This window comes from Rhopalosiphum maidis, chromosome 2, assembly GCF_003676215.2.
Source record: "Rhopalosiphum maidis isolate BTI-1 chromosome 2, ASM367621v3, whole genome shotgun sequence".
Classification (NCBI taxonomy): Eukaryota; Metazoa; Arthropoda; class Insecta; order Hemiptera; family Aphididae; genus Rhopalosiphum; species Rhopalosiphum maidis.
Window position 1 is genome coordinate 60,315,900 of NC_040878.1, and position 21,699 is coordinate 60,337,598.

Consider the following 21,699-nt stretch of genomic DNA (forward strand, 5'->3'; position numbering starts at 1 on the left):
TGCGCGGCAGAGCTTGTTGCTGCGTTCGCCACACGATTTCGTACACGCACACCGCGCCAATGTCGCGCGACCGCCGGAGCACGTGTCCCGCCGCCGACGCGTTCACGAACACCGACGAAGCGGTTACCGAACTTGTGAGCATAATATTATACCGAACCCGAAGTTTCGTATTATTATTATCGTAGTCTTCCGCCTATTTTTCGTTCTCTATAATACCTCTCTCGTTTCCCCGCCAACCCGTCGACGGTCGGTGTTCGCAAACCGAATTAATACACCGCACCCCAGGCCGTCTCACCCGTCGGAAATGTGCACTCGTCTTATGCATCGTACTCCATACTATCGTAAAAACCGTATTATTAACATTATCATTATGATCGTTATTGTAACATATATATACACATTGTGGTTGGTACACCTATAACTACCTATAAGTATACGGTTTATTATTTCGTTCGTGGCCGGTTTTTTTTTTATCGTTCGCGGTAATGGGTTTTATTTTGCCGAAATCATATTATTATTTTCTTCGAAAACGTCGTCATCGTTTTCCCTGTTTTCCAAAAATACGTCGGTGTGTCCCGAATGAAACAATTCTTATAATAATATAACGTGTTGTACAGCGCATAAATAATAAGTTTAATTTAACGTATTCGTTGATGTATTTTCGAACAGAACTAATCAGTAACACAAATTAGGTTGGTAGAGAGTGATTAGTATTATTTATTATTAAAATAAGACCCTATGAACTACGAATATACGAATATAGATGTTCATAATATCGTGTTTTTATAATTTGTTTATTATACCAAAGATTTAGATTTAGGCTAATTATTTGTGAGTTTGTTGAGTAAACACAGTTTACTTTTAATGTGGTGATAATAAACAAAATACTTACGATATATATGTTATATATAAACAAATCTGTTACGAAATAATTAATGTAGTCATATTTAAACAAAACAAAAATCACCTACTATGTAAGTAGCGATGTAACGTTCAATATTTAAAAAATAATTATAATAGTTTCCCTCTGTTTAAACGTCCGATATAAACGCCCCTCGTATAACATCACAATAATTTAAACATTTATCAATTTGAATATTAAATTATGAATGTAGGTATACTTTACTTTTAATTTAAAAAAAAAAAAATTATAACTATTAGAGTTTTAGGTATAAGTTATACTACACTTACTCCCTTCACAATACAAAAAATAAAAATTTAAATTACATAGTACAAATTCTCATAACCGTAAAATAGTATCCGTTTTTTAACAATATTTCACTGTTAAATCTATAAATTTCTTACGTAAATTGATCTTAAACTTTCAGAAGATACTAAAATTACCAAATACAGACTATAAAAATGATAAAAAAAAATGATTTTTCACGTATTCCTACAATAAAGTGTATTTTTTTATGACATACTTACCTACGTTAAGTAATACCTTTTAAACTTGTATTATTAAAATATAATTCGTTTATGTATTGGATATTTTTAATCTATATACAATACGAATTGTCTCATTTATTACTCATGATTTATGTCATATATTATGTACATATTATCGAACATGTCTTGCCAACAACGTGTAAAATATTATTTATAAATGCACTGATATACTCGTATTGCTTTATTTGATATAAATGTAGATACGATAAATATATAATATATATCGTGTATCAAAATGTGTCAGTGACCAGTGTGTTTTATTTTGATTTACGCCATTAGAGCGTGTTGAAAAGCAAAACTTGCTAATATAGTAAATTAGTAAACAGGTAGGCAATGCTTGATCCATTTCATAGTAAAATTATCATAAAATAACAATATTGTCTATTTTGTAGTTCCATCTACATTGTATCCAATCATATAATAAATGCGACATTTATTTAACCATTTAATATTCATTGCACACTTTGTCATTTATTTTGTTAACCAAGAAATCAACTTAACTATCGATTGAAGCGTTCATATTTTAACGTTTATCATCATAGTATTACTAGAAATTTCTATGACCTCGTTTTATCACTCCGAAATCCTAACTAGAAATAAATTCAATATTTTAATCTTTATACCTATAATACATTAATACTTAATTATTCTTAAAAATAATATAAGAGATTATTAAACGTTCAGACATCTGGTTTTGGACTTATTCGTAAATTAGGATGATAAATATTAATTTAAAAACTATTTATTCATATTGTATCAAACCATTAATCTAAATTGAGAATAAACAATATTTTAAAAAACAAACTTTACGGATAACCGAAATTTTACAAATCCTAAATTAACTTCTGAACATCAGTTTACACACACGCAAATGTAGCATAATATAGTATATGCCAATATGTATTACAAATTATCAATAAGCATAATACGTTTTCAAGTTTCTATTTATTTATTTTTAATAAAATGTTTAAATGACTTATTATTTTTCTTTTCGAATATACATTGCACATGCACATATCATTATAATACAATGTAGATGAACTAACGTAGTATATATTTACATAAATATTTAATTCCGTAATTGACCATTTAGAATTAAAATAGCTCAACATTCCGAATACACTATTAGCTTGTTTTTTTTTTTTTTTATATTCTAGCCTACAAAAAATATTGGTTTTTGCTGACTCGTTTATGGTCGACGTTGAGTACCTAATTAGTAATTACTATATAGTCATCCTCTGGTGACTCGGAGATAACTGGATAATATTGTCTTTTACTATTTATATCTCACTGCTATAGATTTAGGTAGGAACGCTAAATACACAAATTAGTGAAAACATAATCCAAACGTTTTTTTCAATTAATTTCGATTTCGACAGTATCTAGTATGTTAATTGCTGACTCATTCCAACCGATAAATCATAATAATTTGTAAATAATAGGACGTATGCGTATTTTATCCTAACACACACCGACATGCAAAACGGAAATTAAAACGTATATAATGTGTGTAGTTTATATACATGAGTTAAAAATAATAAAAATAAAGAGGTTCGGTTATCGAAGCCTGCAGCAGCTTGTTAATGGCCCCTTCAATAGTTCAACCAAGACGTTGAAACTTGAAAAGCCTATACATTTTCATTGACACCAAAATATAATATTATAATATTACCATTGAAACTATATCTTCATTAAATCGTAATATTTCAAAAAGTGAATATACATTTAGTTAAATTAAAATATTTTGTGTTGTAAATTCATAGACTGTTAATTACCTATAAATTAAGTTTTATTTCTAATAAAAATAAATAAGCCGTTGAAAATATTAAGCGGATATCTGCCACATTTAATCAAAATATTTAGTTACCTACATCTTGTTTACGTGTAATAGATTCAGAAACCAATCGACAACGGCTATTTCTCCATAGATAGGGTTGGTCAGGTCTTTCATCAGTGGTAAGTTTTGAGAAACCATAAATAGAAAACTACTATTTTTTATCAATGTATTCATTGTCCTCATAAAGTTATAACACTTATAAAAATACGATGATATTATATATACGGCATGAGAATTCGTATACCACAGACCACAGTCAATACGGTGATAGTTCTTAGAACGATCACTGTGAGAAAAAATGTGATTTTTGAAATTAATTTAATACAAAACACATTTTATAGTACAGAATCATAGGTAGCAAGGCGGCATAGGTAGCTAAGGAATCTCGTATGGTATTTGAGTATCGTATTGCGTGTACAAGCTTCACATGTCGGTATACGCATGATTTTCCACATAACGTTTTAGAATTCAACATAAAAATATAAAAATAATTGTTTTCGAAAGTTTGATAAACATTGTTACTTGTTGTCGAGAAAAATAATACATATTGTAGAAAATCGTAGTGACATCGATACACAGCTTTATATTACTAACGCGGTTGCTTCATCTGATATCGCAGACAACAGCCAAACAGGCCACTGCAATGACGCTAAAGTTCTAGTTCTTATGCTACTGAACTACTAATAATATGCTTAGTTAGATAATATATTAAGTCTGTATTTGTGGTTGACTTGAGCGCCAAAACGAGATTGGAAAAATATAAATAGTATCAAGTAAAATCACTAAAATCTAGGCACTTGGTAGTTTCATTCTATAGATATTATATTTTTTAGAATTGTATAAATCGTACAAGAGTGTTAAACATACAATATCAATGAAAAATACGTTATAATTTTATAAAATATTAATATCAGTGCAACATTGAATATATATGTATTAGTAATTAGTATAGGTATATTTAGTTTATATTTATATCATACAGCATCAATTTTATCAGGTAAGCAACACGCCAACTAAGATTTGTCAATAATACAAAATTCATCTGTTAAATAAATGTAATTTATCTTTAAAATAAAGGTTTTATATATTAAAATAAACATACATATTTTTAAAACTAAAATTATCGAGTGATGTATCTTACTCGTTAAAAGTTTCTTCGTTCATTGTATTTCAATGATCACAAATATTTCATTTTATTTAAATTATGCACATTTTACCTTCGCTCATTTAAATAATGATAATTTGATAATAAAATATCAACAACTCAATACACACATTATTTTTTTAGTTAATTATCTGTTTTGCTTATGTAGATTATAAAAATGTGTTCACATGATAATTTGTTAATTTTAATAATGTTGTTCAAGCTTTGGCCTTTGGGTCTAAATCATTATAGTTGATTTTGAATAATAATTAGTTTATTATTGTATTTAGTTTTCGAAACATTAATGGTTTTACCGTTTTAAAACGCTATAAGTTGCTTTATATAGTCTTTAAAATACATTTCAATTCGAATATTTAATAATATCTTATGATTAATTCGCTTGCGGCCTAAGACGTTTCTATTATTATTATTATTATTATTATTATTATTATTATTGTTAGCATATTAAGCCTTACGGCGATCGGTCAAAACAGTTTAAAACGTATTAACTAATAACTATAATATAATAATATAAGAGTTTTGATTCTATTTTGTGAAAAATATTTTAAATATAGATAAGAACACAAATCTTAAAGTTCCAACTACTCTACTTGATATAATGTAAATTTTATATGCAGATTTTACTCGACTTAAGTTGGAAAAAAATCATCACAATAAGATTTTTATTTATATAATGTAAATACATATTATTTATACGTAGATTTTTGTGAAAATTTATCATGATAAAAGTTATAATTTACAAGAATATTTAATTAATTTCCTTAATTGCTTGTTATACTATTTTCAAAACAGTAAAACATTTACAGACGACCATTCGCATAAGTATAAAATAATATATAAGATCATATAAGATCATCCTTTAAAATTACAATTCCTAGTTAAATGATTTCAATTATCTCAATCATAAACCTAATATGCCACTATTATATTTTGCGTCCATCAGTCAATATCGACAATATAATTTGTTACAATAATACTGGTGGGCGAGGAGAGGTGCTTTGATTGACATAGGGATTTAGAGTTTGATTGGGACTCCCATATTCAAATGATGTACAAAGTATTATAAAGACATTATTATAATTTATGACATTGACATATTGATTACTAACAAGCCACAAGGATTTAAATATTTAATTATGCGTTTCATCCAATTGTTGTTACGTATTTAATTCAAATGTTAACCAAATCATAATAAATAACATGATCAAAATATAAGTTAATCAAATTCTCAATTATACAAGCAAATCCGTAATAATGAAATCAAAAATAAAACAAGTGATATTCAAATTCTAAAAAGGTTTTGTGTATGTTTGCTGTTATGTAAAAATAATAACTGATATTAACCCTCACTAACCCTGAATGGAAATAAAATATTATATTATTACTTTTTTAAAATTTTCAATTATATTGCATTTTATGGTGATGTGATTTGGAGAACAGATGGTAAGATAGAGAGAGAAAAGCATCTTTATATCAGATATCTTTTATATTATCAGTTGAAATGGAAAATTTCTGATTCAATATTAGTAAACCGATTTCATTTATCGTCAGCGACGATTTAAGTAATCATAACACTGGATTTTACCAAAACTTTTGGTATGAAAATAGTCACTAAACTGAATCATAGTCATCGACGAAATATGAATTTACATAAATTCTATATTTTTCAGACGACCATTTTATATGTTAAAAAATCTATTACCATGTTAAACATCGGTGAGTTTTGAAACTTAAAGTATTTTCGAATTCAATTCATACACGGGGCACCACCAACGGCATTATAATAAAAATAATTAAGTTATTTTTTCCAAACTTCATCGCGAGTGAAAAACCTGATAATATAATTTGATATCACATTTTTTTTTTTATATAATTGATAGACATTAGATAAAATGAAATCTATTCGTTATTTTTTTAATAGTAATATTTGTCTAATTTTAATTTAATCTAAAAATTGTTTTGTTCAATATTATTCACTTTAGCCCAAATATTTTAAATCAATTTGTTACCTAAATAATATTATGTCCTTGTATGAATTACACAGCATGATACGTGAGTGGAGCTGTTTGCTAACGTTTATGGTTTGAATAAATTATTTCTTTTTATTAGGTGATGTTTTTTCACAGAGTTGGCTAAGTTGTTTTATTGGGAACAACATTTTAAATTCGGATCGGAGTGATGAATGTATCGGTTTTAAAATAATGTATTTTTTTTGTGTGTGTTTGATATCATATTTTTTTCAATTGGTAAGTATGATGAAATTTTTTTTGTGTGAATAAAATATTAAAAAGCTTAACATTTGAATAGAAGAGAATTCTTATTGTAAATTATTCTGGCAGCAATAATTACAGTAACAAGTATCGAAAAGAGAGTTATATTTTTTTTCAATTCAAATTTAATAAATCTTTCATAACAGTAATTTACTATATGACAAAGCTCATTCGAAATTATTTACGAATAATTTTAAAATTTAGACGATCTTTTATAAAAATATTATTGTTGCCATGATATAGCTATGTACTTTTTTTGACTTTGTATGATATAGTTCTCAGATTTAATCGTACTCTTTACAATCCTTACTTATAGTTTCTAGATTCATGTTTGTTAATTTATGATTTTAAATGATTTTTTTTTACGATGGTGGTCTAAAGTTAATTTGAAATATAAATTGGACTTAATAAGATTTAGCTAAAAGTTTTTATATGAAACCGTGTTCGGATCTAATATCCCAAAACCGTTATTTTACCCAGTTTTTTGAGTATCCAAGATTCTCTGTAAAAACTAATCAACGCACGTAAAGTCACGGAAATTGTATCTCATTTTACAGATAACGTTAAGGATTCTTTACAGTCAAGTCAAAATTTCAACAAAAAAAACACCCCACCACGTTTAATAATTGGACGCCTGTGGTATAGGTAAAAAAAAAAATAACAACAACATGAAAACGATGTCGGTCTTGCGATCGTACGATATCACAACACGACGACGGACAAAGGGCATTTTCGACGTGGCCCGAAAATCGGCTTTCGTATGACATACATACGATAAAAGTGGCGGCGGCAGTGACAGTGATGTTTGTATTTTATCGAGTGGCGGCGTGTACATGTATTATTATTATTATACGACTACGCGGGACTGTTCCGCTTTTATGATTCCATTACGCGCGCACACCGCCGGTTGGCCGAGAAAGTTGTTGTTGTCGAATCGCCGCAACGGTCGACGATGATAAATCTCCTAATCGCGAGCATGTCCATATTAAAAATAAAATAATAAAATAATGATAATAACGATAATGGTAAAACAAAAACAAAAATGAAAAATAATAAAACCAATGGCACACTAAGTATATATATGACTTCACCTAATCGTATATGCTCGCTATTAGATATTACGCTGTCCGTTATCATCGTGGGCGTAAACATTATGTGATGTGGTTAGGTGGCATGTTTGATTTTTTTCCAAGTACCTACTGTTTATTATTACTGTCGATTGTCAGTATCCGTCTGATCGTCTAATGTGATTTGTACGCACATACGCGTGAGAGAAAATATATATGCACGACATCATTATCAATAATAATATTAAGACTCTATAATGCAAATTGTAATATTATGCTATATTATATGATCACTGATTAGGTATGTATAAGACATAAAAATTAAAATTTTTTTTATTAAATTATTCATTATATTTTTTAAAGTAATCGTAGTTAATACAAATAGCATAATAAATGTGTTTTGGTTATTTAAAACATTTACTACCTATTCAACTATTGTTCGTAGAAAAATCATTAGAGAATATTCTACCACGTGACCAATTATTAAGTATAAAACAAATTATACACTGAATTATTTTTTCTTGAATATTGTTTATTTTTTTTCCGGCTAATAAACGTCATAGCTTCCACGTATTGGAATTTCTTCCCTCTGCCAACGTTTCCATCTCAAATCTCAATGCCTACTATTGTCAGAATTGTGTTGTGTCTATATTTACGAAAACTACTCTGTCATTATTATCTCAAACAATAATACAAACAAACAAGTTAATGAGTATTAAAAAAATATTTTCGTCCAAGATGTAACATAATAACATACCTATACGTCTATAAAAAATACACTCATCTATAGGTAAATAGTAAGTACAGTTATTCTCTATTCTCTATTCTCTAATATAATTTGATTGATTCACTCTCACATTTCACACTGTTGAAAAACATTTTTCTATTTTATAATAATTTTACATTGCATTATTTTCGGTTGTGTCACTATATGCTAACCGCAAGGAATTATGACATAATATTGTATATTATACATTTTTATATTAATGTATTTATGGCACCTACTACTTAGGTATCAAAAGTTAGCTGCCAGCCTCAAGAAATGCGTTTGATGGTAATATATTTTGTTTTAATATAAAATTAATGCAATTTATGTTTCTTTCGTTTAGATATGATTTCGTGACTTTACAGCAATATTATGAGAAGAACCATGTATGTACCCGAATAAATTGTTATTGTATATTAGCTACATTTCTGTTAATGATGAAAGCAATAAGATGTATACTAATAATATATTAATTGTTTATTTATTCATAAATTGCTTAATCTGCACCTCTAAGTAGTAGCTGATTTAGGGCTTTCAGTACAATCTTGCTCTATGGTCGGGAGATTTATACATCTCATGTTTCTGTGATTCCAAATAGTTTTACACAATAACATCATTGTGTTACATACGTCGATAGTAAATAATATAATGGTGACTTGAAGGGCATATTGTGATCGAAACACAAAAAAGATTTAATTTAGTCTATTCTATAATCGAATTTTGTCTGTTTGTTTAGTTTAGTAAATCAAAATAAGTTCATTAAAACATGGTTATTACTTGGTGGAAATTATGTGTAAAATAATTTGCCACACTAATCAGTTACATTTTACATATGTTTGGCGGTAGAATGAACATGGTGAGTTCTGTACAGTGTGCGTACACGAAGAGAAATCGCCCCAGACTTGCACCAGTCTCAAACACTTGAACTATTAATTTACACTGTATGTCTCTGGCTGTGCAATGGAGTTGGTTTACGAGTGTTTTTTTTATTTGCAGCTAGAACTTACGTGCCAGGGATCGAAACTGGTTTTTTGAGAACTGGTCAAAACCCCAGTTTTTAATTTTTCAATACAGTAACTGAAAGCTTTAAAAACCATGGGTAATAACTGAAACCTAAGAATTAAAAAACCGTTTGTAAAACCGATTACAACTTATATCGGCTTATTCAAATGATGTAAATATTTACATATGAAGGAAATATTATGTTTGAATTTATTAGTTTATTATTTTAGTTCACCCGACTATGTGAAAACGTGGACTTTCTCGTGAAAATGTTTTATTAATATTACTGATTACTGGTTCAGAGAAGTAGAAATGAATATCATAGTTGTAGTGATGAAACAATCCGATTGACGGCAGACCAAATATTATATTATACACACTTATATACGTGTATCGATGTCAGAGAAAAATATTATAAGCATCTATTTCGTTCAAATAAAATACGGTTCATTTCGTTCATCATTAATCGCTCATCGCTGCTGCACGGTGTACCTACACTGTGATCCCGTTCGGTAACTGTCGGAAGCGTCATCATAGTCTTCCGTACATTTTAAATATCAAAATTATAATACGTATATTCCGGTCGAAGGCTGCACGTTAAAATCGTTTAGGGTCTTTTCGGCGTTGGTGATTTGATGAAGGGGTTAAGCGCAATACAGTGGAAGCGAAGCAAGTGACTTTGTAGATGATTACCGCTGGACTTTGGACCAGTCATTATTTTTACACATAACTACCCCAAAAAAACCCAACCTTACACAGTTGATTAATTAATTATTAACACATAAGATACATATTCTATAAAAAAAAATTTAAATACAAATTCAGCCCATCACTGGCTATTTATCAAAAATATTATACACATTAAAATAATTAATTCTACACAGTTTTATAATTCTGATCTCTACCAACAAGGTAACTATACGCATGAAATAAAAAAATACTCAATACTAGCTATGATGGATCGTATTTTAACTGTAACTACTCATATCTAAACAAAACAAGTATTAACATTTTTTAATGTAAAAAAAAAATCAAATTTCAAATAATTAATTTACAATAATAAATTATAATTATTTAAAATGTTGTAGGTACAGTAATTTAGGATTAAAGCTTGTTAATTAATGGTAATCAATTAAGCAATGCTCTTAATATAACTTTAAACTATACTTATAACTAATAAAACATGATACACGTTAGAAACTATTCAATTTTCAAATGTGAAATTAAAAATGTATACTGCTATAATATGATATAAAAATAGTAAAACATTTAAAAATATAAATATAAAAATAAAGACTAATATATTTTCAAAAACGTTTCGATTTCTTTTACAGTTAGTGTGTGTTTACTGTTAAAAACATTTTCCAGTTTTTTTATTCAACTATAAAAAAAAAATATTTTTAAATTTTCCATTCCAATGTACATATAAGTTATAACTATAACCATATAAGTAAAATAACATAGATATTGGTTTCAAAAATTGAGCATCTGCCCAGGCGGTACACGCAGTCCAGCAATAAGTAAAACACAACAATTCTATTACTAAACTGTTTACGGTAATTTTTTTCCTTTTTAATGTATATTTCGTATAAAATGTATATTATTACGTTTTCTCCGATACTACAGATTGTATGTATTACAATCATACATACCTTCTCTGCATTTTCTAGAGGAATAAAAACGATAAAAATCTACATAGATAATACGTACGTTATACATGTACTCTTAAATTGTCTTAGTAAGTATACGTGTACAGCCACACCATAGTTGGTAAACATAAGGTATTTCATTACATATTACACCTAATATGAAACTCTTATAATAATTTAATACTTAAAAAAAAAACAACGTTTACGCTAAAGCTGTTATTTAACCACGTTCAGTCATATATAATATTAAATTACGTACATGGTACGAAAATATTTAATATTTAATAGACAAAAATTATTGGCTAGTATGGTCATTGATCAACGGTTTCCGCTGACGTTTAATTATGTGCAATAGCTGTTAGCTTTTATAAAAATATTGCCTATGTTATGCGTTACGTTTAATTCATTTTAATGATGCGCCTTCGGTGTTAAACGTGCACAAATATTTTGGTACTTGCAGATGACGTATAATATAACGATAAACCCGTTTTGGATAGTTTGAAATATCCAAAACGGACCAAACGTATTCTATTATTTCTGGTTGATACCTTTTGTTCTTCTGTACGCATTTAAAGTTTATAATATTGACTACATTTGTAGGTATTATGTTCAGTCGATGTATAACTAATGAGCTTGAAAAATACACCATGATAATAACAAAGAATTTATTTAATAATATCATATAGAAATGTAAATATTATGATATTCATACAATCCAGGCATGCGATAAATGTTATGAATATAAATAATAAATATTTAACATACTATTTAATATATTTTAAATAATAATTCGTACTTTTTTTTCATCATTAATTATCATCTAATACATAATAATTATGTAACTTGAAAATATTGCTATTACGTATTAATGTATTATAAAATAATATTATAGAATGAGGAATATAACACTGACGAGGCGTATTTAACGAATGCGAAGAGAACATCAAATATAAGTATATAATTGGTAGACAATTAAATTTATATCAAATTTTCTATTGTGTGTGTGTATGAAATAAGTAAATTATAAATTAATAGACGAGAAAACATATTAATATTTTCGAATAGGAAATTGTAAATATTACTCAACACCAGTATAAAATAGAAAAAGAAGACACGTAGAGCGCTAAATAACGATATCAATGCACTAGAAAAAAAGTGAAAGGCCAAAACCAACCTAGGCTGCAGAATAAATCAAATTATAATAAATCTACTAGTCCTAAGATGATTGAACTCGTGAACCGCATTATATCATGTACGTCGATAAGTATGATGTCAATCATCCATGTTATGTTTATATATTATTTTAATCAGTTTGTTATATTAACTCTCATTCTAAGGTGAGTCATCCTTTAAACCTTTAAACCTAGAAATTACATTTTCGATAGTGCTCCATTTTTTTTTTTTTTTTTTGTAACTAATATATAATCAGCATAAAATATGATTTTTTTTAAATAAAATATTAAGTTACAAATTTTAAAATTATGGTTACAATTAATGGTTACAAAAGCGATCTTCAATTAAAATTTATATTTAGTGCTGCTAGAACGATCCCATCTCATACTATAAAATAAAATAAAATACGTCCAGCGGATATATTAAGATGGCCTGTATTTTCAGACTCGTGTGCCACCACTATTTTATCAGTGAGATGACTTAATTAAAAGGATAAATTAATAAATAATATTATCATCAGTTTTACTTTTAAAATTAAATCAAATCGTTTGAAAAATTGTTTATCGGTCATTCGTTCGATCGTACGTGTACATGATCTTGATAAATAAATAATAATAATAATAATAAAAAAACAATATCAAATATTATTAATTGGTGCGAATGGTATGAGTATCTACTCGTGCAAACTTTGGTTGACCGCAACCTCACCATAAACCTTACACTAGTATACTCTTACTTCTTGGTATGGGTCTATGAACGCCACTAAGATTTTATGACATTATTGGAATTTTAAATGTTTAGTCTAATTCGATAATTTTAAATTACAGAATCTTAAAATAGTTGTTTTCCGTTGATCGAACCGTTTTAAACCTATATATTATATATAATATTATAAAAGTTTTTGACGACGATACTCCTATGTTCAAATGTATATAATTTTGACTCAAAAATCTCGTATATGGATTTATCTAATTTCCATAAGATGATTATGCAACGTAAACATCACTCAAATTATGAGACTCTATATGATTAGGTTTTAAAATATAGTAAAGCCAATATTATATTTTGTTTATATTAAAAATATCAAAAGTCTAATAATAATGATAAATGAAACCATGAGATATAATTATTATTATAAAATAATCCGTTATCGAGACTGTAGTAATGTGTTTGTTCAAGGAATAATGTATTATTTTTTATAATTTTCTTTTTACGCTAATGACAGCGTTACTGAAAATATTATCTTATACATTACAACTTTAAAAAAAATGTATAGGTATAATATTTATGTATAATTACATTAGTAAATATGTTTTAAATATAAATAATAATAATAATAAAAACGTTAATAATAAATACTTTAATAATCAACAACACGAAATTATTATGCGTTTTAATGATTGATCTGTTAAAACCTTGAAAAAATATTCACTTTTTCTTACAAATCAGTTTACACAAGCCATACTATATTAATGATTCATTTTAATGATTTCAATTCAAAATATATCATTTGACTTACGGAAAATAATATGGTATACGAATTTATTTACGATAGTAGCATAACTAGGATTTTTAGAGTCATCAAGAAGCCATTAAGCTTTATGCTCTTTACATAATAGATTTACAAATTATATGGCCATGATAATTTTAAAACTATAGTAATAATTAATAATCAATGAATTACAATTTGATGAAAGATCATTATTTAGCAATATTATCCTAAATATATAAGGTTTAATAACTCAAAAACTAAATACTCTTTTGAATATCAGTTTAGACGCGTCAATATTTTCTAAACATTTCCATATTAATAACTTCTGTAAAAAAGCTGGCTATTATTTGAAATTTTAGAAAACATTCAGTGATAATTGATATTCACTAAATAGGCACATAAATATAAAACTAGAAAAATTGCTCTGCTGTTTAATAAATTTCGAGTATACCTTGTAGATCGCTGTAATGCATTTATTAAATTGAATTTCAAAGGTAAATGTTCGTAATAATGTATACGAGCAGTGTTCTGAGAGAAGACGGTGTGCTAGGCTCTATTTCCAAAAATATTTAATAATGTATTGATATGAGTAATTTTTTTTTCTATTAGGCGCTAATACCGTAAGTTGAGCTTAAAAAAGATAATTTTTGAAAATATTATCATAGTATAAATTCTATTATTAATATTGAGTTATTATAATAGTATTATATTAACTCATAACTTAAAAAATAATACAGATGTATCATAGAATGGTAACCATAGGTTCGTACTATAAACCACATAATCCTTTCAGATCCATTAATGATCGGTAAAACCTGGTGATTTTTATCAGTGACCACACCATCGGAGTGGAAACTTTGACCGGCACACACCGTGACAGACGTGGAACAACGCCATGACAACAATATTATTATCATCATCGTTTTTTTCGCAGTTACTGTTTACGTGTCACCGGTTAATATAGATTGATAACGCGCGCGTGTGTATATATGTTTGTATTATGCTTTTTTTTCAGGGCTGTTGACAATAATGATGGTCGTCCCGTTGTGTGGCCTACGAAATAATGCCTACGGACTTCGAGAGACATCAAGAGACAGTGACAGATGAGCGTTTGGTTTTTCCGTTGTCGAGGACCGCATTGATAAGATATGCTTTTCGCGAGTCGTATACAGGACAATCGTTTTATCACGATTAGGCTCGGCGATTGTATATTCGAAGATTTTCGAGTTAATTCCATTTACGTATTTATTTTAAATCGTAAAATATTATAAAATGATATAAAGTAGTTTTAAGTTATTAATAATCGTGTATAGGTACCAATTTTGTACTTCTACAATATAGACGCATTAACGTTAAAGAAAATAAAAATTGGAATTATAATAACGAATCTTTAATAACAGAAATCTGTGATCATTTCCGAGGTTATGAGTTATAGGAGGAGGGCATAAATGCGAAAATTTACTGCGTACAACATTAAACGATCATACTGTATACATGAATGGGTTAGGTACAACACTTCACCCAGCTTCTGTCCCGATCACCACAAACGGATACCGAAAAAAGGACGAAGAAAGGACGCACAGCCCTCGCACACACACGATAACAAAAAAATATACCCACCTGATAAAGAAACAACATTTTGCATTTCTGGGCTTTTTCAACCAACCTGATCCGTGATTGATGATTTTTTAGCGGTCAGTCCCGGATCGGTAGCAGAGCATAATGTTTTTGGATTAATACAATAATATTATAATTGAATTGTATACACGTGTTGTGACTTAATGTTAGATCTATACGTCTAATATAATAAATTGATAGACATAAGTAGGATTTACTGTACCGTATATACGATACATTCATCCCCATGTTGCAAAATTAAAATTATTCAGAGTAACAAAAAAAAAAGATTGAATTAAATGGTTGAAACTTGATTTAAAATCATTAATTTAATTTAAAAATAAAAAATAAAAATCATCGAATTAATTTTCAAACTTTTTTAATTATTTATATTTTTTATTTAATCTTATTACTTATAGATATTAGAAATTGTTTAAAATAGTATCAGAGGGTATTTTTCACAGTTCTATTCCTATATACATTCGTATTTACTGTGTGTTATTGACAATGAATATTGAATATATACCGATACAGTTTATTAAACATTTGACAACACACGTGAGCTATTTAAAATGAACTAATCTACATCTAAAATAGCTTTAATATCCCATAGAAAGTATAGTTCAACATTAAGCAGACATAAAAAACATTATATTTAATTCTCTAATTAAAGCTATAGTTTTTGACATATTATATGTATTATATGTTCTTATACATTTTAGGTACATTTGTGAAAATGAAAAATGCAACTTCGAAATAATATATTGACCAATTTTTCAGCACGACCACGAAAGTATATTCTACTCTATAGTATAAAAGAGCAAAAATATATTATTCTTTCAATATTATTTATGCGTATCTACGTATACAATAATTTACAATAAATCGCGAGTAATAATTAATCAAAACTAATTTTCTCGATTCCGGTTAGATAGTTTTATATTATTCATAGATTCGAAAAATATTTTTAGGTACACAAATTTATTACGATTTTATTTAATGTCCAATAATAATTATTATCATGTTATATATAATCATTAAATGTCACTTTTAATTTATGAAATATCACAAACATTATATTGATTATTATTTGATCGATTAATATTTTATACTATAGGCGAATAATTAGAATATAACAAGAAATTAATTTTATACATTTATTTTAAATTTCATACCGATATTGTACAAAACAAAAGTCAAATAAGATCTATTATACCTAACACATTGTTTTAATCTTGTTCTTGTTTAGCTGCTGTAATTACGTACGCATTAAAATACAAACGTGTCTAAATAATTGCTAATAAAAAGGGTACATAAATCTTTCGCACGTTTTTCGTAAGATAAATAAATATTTTTCTCACTTCCTTGTTCACGGTCTGTTGATTATAGCGAGTGTAACCCACATCAGTTTTTTAACTGAACGAATGTCAAAATAAAAAAGTGATTAATAGAGCAACGAGGTGTTCATTTACGTTTGGGAAAAAAATTTGAATATGACCTGGTTCGTATACAAACGTATACATCAACCGATAACCGGAGAGTGACAACATATATATATAGATAATACATCTAAACAAAATTGAAAGAAAATAAATTATTTACGTATTTATTTTTGAATAATTATGTAAATAAATGAAATAATTGCCTTTAGGCGTTTACCTAATTATGTAAAAAAAAAAAAACATACCTAATGTTATAAATTCATAATAATATTAAATTTTAAGGGTTTTAAGTCAATAAAAATAATTATTAATCAATCTCTGTTAAAAATAAGTTAGCCATAGTGGTTTTGATTACGCATCGTATATATTTTCAAAAAATTAAGGAATATTTTTTCATGTAAAAAAAAAAAAGAAAATATGTAATCGGTTTGGTTATGGCGTGAAACTTTGTGATTTGTGGTCGATTTGAGAGCAGTGTTGGGAATTATCTACATAAATTATCTAGATAAGATTTTTTTTAAATAAATTATCTTTTAAGGTATCTAGATAATTATGTTACGATTTATCTAATGTTTAGCTTAAATAAAAAATGGGCTTATCTAGATAATTAGTATGGTGCCCCTGCAAAATTACAAAACCAATGTTACTATTCTAATATAATATAAAATATATAAATCAGAAATCAAATCTTATAATATAATAAAACGTGATGCGGTTACGCATTTGCGCAGTTAGTTATTTATAAAATTAGAAGAATAGCTACATTTCTTGTTATTATTGCCAACGACGATATTACGATAATCGGATAATATGGGAACCTGCGTGCGGGCATGTAGGTACTATACATTGTTCTCTACAAGCCTGAAGCCATAAAGGGCATGATTAAAATAAATTAGGTATTTGGTTTATTTTTAAAATGGATTGGGAAATAAACCAAAATTAAATTTTTAGATACCATAATATTTGATAACATGAATAATGACAAAGACAAAAGAGTCTATCCATACATACAGGATACCCACTTAGTACATGCACGTGAAATGTGGTTATTGTGAATTACTAATTACTATTCAGTCTATGTTTATACTCAATAGTCAATAGTCATGTTTGCTGCATGATTAGTAACGACTAACGATTTCTCATATAAGACGACCGTTGTCTAGTTCTATAGTAAAAGTGTAAAACGTAAAAACATTTTATTACTTGTGAGTGTGACTTTTTATTGAGCAGTTAAATCATGGATCGATTTATAATTTCCACATCAAATAAAAAAATTCGTTAGAACCTCGAACCAGTAGAAGCTCAAAATGTGGACGACCCAACAACTCTCGTTTCTACTCATGTTTCACTTGAAAATGTATCTGCACTTTATTATAAATATTTATTTGACGAATTTTATAAGATTCAAAATGTGGAAAATCTTAAAGTGACAGCTGTTTGTCAAAACTGTCCTAAAGTTGTTTGTGGGTCCACAAAATCAAGTGGTAATTTTTTAAGCCATATTAAGGTAAGCTTAATTATTCAAATTTAATTTTATTTAAAAAAAGATTGATAAACGACACTTCAATTTTTAATACATAGTTTGTTTATCAAGTATATTATGTAGGTAGTTTATCTTGTTGATGCAAATTAATACTTAAGCAATTTATATTAGTACTCCATGTCCCCCTCATATTTTATTAGATCAGTTGATTAATCATATTATCATAATTCAATATTTGTAAAATTTTTATACTAATCAGCATTCCAAAAATACACAGTTTTATGTTTTCGATTAAAAAAATACCTCATAGGTACTGTTTCTAGTAGCAACTTTCTATTAGGGCTTAATTCTCAAAAAAAAATGTATTAAAACAATACACTTTAGCATTCAACTATTTGTTACCAAACACTGATTGTAATGTATTATTTACTATTTATATGTTTTAAATATTAAAGGTGAAGTTCATCCTTGGTAAGGTAATTTGTTTAATATGATTTACCAAGTGGTTATAGTCTATAAGTACATACATAGGCATTTGACAAAATTTATTTAGAACCAACTTTTCCTTGACATTATATAAATTAATAATTTTTCTACTTAATTAATTTATATTAACATGTATGAATTATTATTTATTCATTATTGTTTGCATACCTATGTATAACTAAGTAGGAGTATAAGTATTGTATTACCAAAGAATCACCTAACTACATCATTTTGAGTAGTGGTATTGGTTAATGGTTTAAATGTTATGAAGCTTCATTCTTATAATATTAAATTATTTTCAATAAAAGGCTCAATCCGTTGTTATCATAAATATTATGTCATCATAGTGATGACAAAATCTAACTAAAAAAATAAATACTAAATATCAATACAAATAAGTTAAAAAAAAAAAAATGATAATTATCTATATATTTTATCTAGATAAATGTATTGTTATATTTATCTTTATCTAGATAAATTCCACCAAGTTATCTTTATTTTTATCTAGATAATATTTTGATAAAATTATCTTATCTTATCTAGATAATTTTTTAGTTATCTATTCCTAACACTGTAATTGAGAGTAGAAACGAAATAAAAGAGTTAATATTATTTTTGTAATCATTCGGGATAATTCTCTTATAAACGATTCCAGTAATATTGTTCAGAGACTATTTGACTGCAAGCTCATATTGTCGGTCATTGTGGTACGAACGGGTACAAAAGCGGCGTACTGGCCTGGGGATGATTTTCGAACCAGCCTTAGATAAAGGGACTCGTTTAGGGTGTTTAGCAAAACTTCTGCATCGCGTCCCCACTGTATATTGGTATTATGGACGTCTGCGGGATAGTGGGTTGGTAGCGGTGGAACGTGCGACGGCTTTCACTTTATTATTACATTATTTTTTTTTTCATTTTCATTAAGTCCTAGGGGTTATCTCATACGAAATCGTATATTCGCCAATTTTCCCGTTCGACGTGTAAGCCGCAGGTATAAACGTACATACTTAATGTTTTCATCAATTCTGTAATGATACAAATATCCACCCCTCCCCACGAGTTGAATATATCAGTGATATAATTGACAAAAACACTGACTTTTGATGTGTGTTTAAAATCGAAAAGAAAAATACTCGACGGCCGATTCCATTTACTTCGCCACAAACCTCAAATTAAAGTTTTAAGTACACACGAATCTCATCGTAAACAAGCCCTTTTTACAGCAGCAGCAATATATAGCCTGATGGAATTCGAATTCAGAGTTGTAAGAAACGATCACAAATGCGTACTTACAGTTCATCACTTTCTACGTACCATCACTTTTGTACCATGTCATGTGTCTGACTCCGTTGCACACACACACGACTCAAAAAATTAAACAGTGCTTTAGCTAATAGCTATACTAAACGATATTAAAACTTTCCGACCCGTTACAAACCCATCAATAACAAACTATACATACTAGCTTCAACACAATTTTAGTGAACCTTTTTACGGACTCAAAAAATCTATAGTAATTGCTGTGTGCTATAAATGAATATCGAATTTAGTTATTACATCTATAAGTAACAGTTTAAAATATATTTTTTTTTTCTAAATCGAATTATTTATCGAATTATTAATCGAATTAATTATTTTTCTATACATAACAAACATGATATTATGTATTGAAATAGTATAATATTATTATGGAGTACAATATTATTTGGCTCATGAGTTTTAGGTATTAGTCATAGGAAAAACCAGCTACAGCTTGAAATGATGGATGGCCATCGAGAATTATTATAATCACCTATGTTATTATACTTTAAATAAGCACACGACCGACCAGCTTCTATTTCACAACGATATTTGATGGTATTCAAAAAAATATGTTACGACACGTCACGTTTTATTTTATATCGTCTTACGTTGAGCGGTTTATATCATCTATTCATATCATTATTATATTAACTACATATTATATCATAATGAGTTGGACTGGTACATATAAATTAAACACAAGTACATAAGTATACTTATATCTTAATAATAATAAATTATAACTATAACAATAATATTAGCAGTTTAACTACATAAAATTTTAATTTTAATACATAATATTTACGAATTTACAATTTATCATCTATGAACAAAATAATAATACAATAGGTAATCGGTATTTATATTTATTTGAAAAAAAAAAATAATAATAATAATACTAATGACAAAATTATGAAATTGCCTTCATAATCTATTAGTGCCACCTGACCACGGACAAAGTCAGTCGGAGAAAATTATTTTTTGACTGGTTTCTTTTGAACTGTTAGGTCAGAAAAAGATGTAAATTAATATTATGATTATGTTATGTTACATTTACATCGTGTTATTACAGTAAAAAAATATTTTTCATCGTTTTAATTATTATATACTATTTAAATATTTCATTTTCATTTTCGCTTATAAATATACGGAATACATAAAACATATGTCTAACTTTTTATTCGTAAATATAATAATATCAACACTATTTTCCACATATTCGCTCATATATTATATTTTGCTATGATAAGTAGGAAAATTATTTTAATTAATTTGTATTCATTTTTAGATTCATTTTATTCAATTTCATAATTTAACAGGTACGAAAAATTATTATTTGTATCAGTTTAAAGCTTAAACTTTAGTGGGTGTAAATGTGTAATGAAATTAAATATATTTAGCTAATATCTAATAGATATTAATAAAAATGAATAATTTTCTTTCTCCATTTATTGTATAATGTTGTTTAAATGTAGGTAAAAACCAAAAATTGGTTACCG

General features: G+C 27.4%; 1 protein-coding gene across 2 annotated transcripts in view; it reads right to left on the reverse strand.

Annotated features, from left to right (window-relative positions):
- The window catches only part of LOC113553070 (monocarboxylate transporter 10), a 312,565-nt gene that overhangs the window by 161,600 nt on the left and 129,266 nt on the right, over positions 1–21,699 (reverse strand). The gene's annotated exons all lie outside the window — the stretch shown is intronic.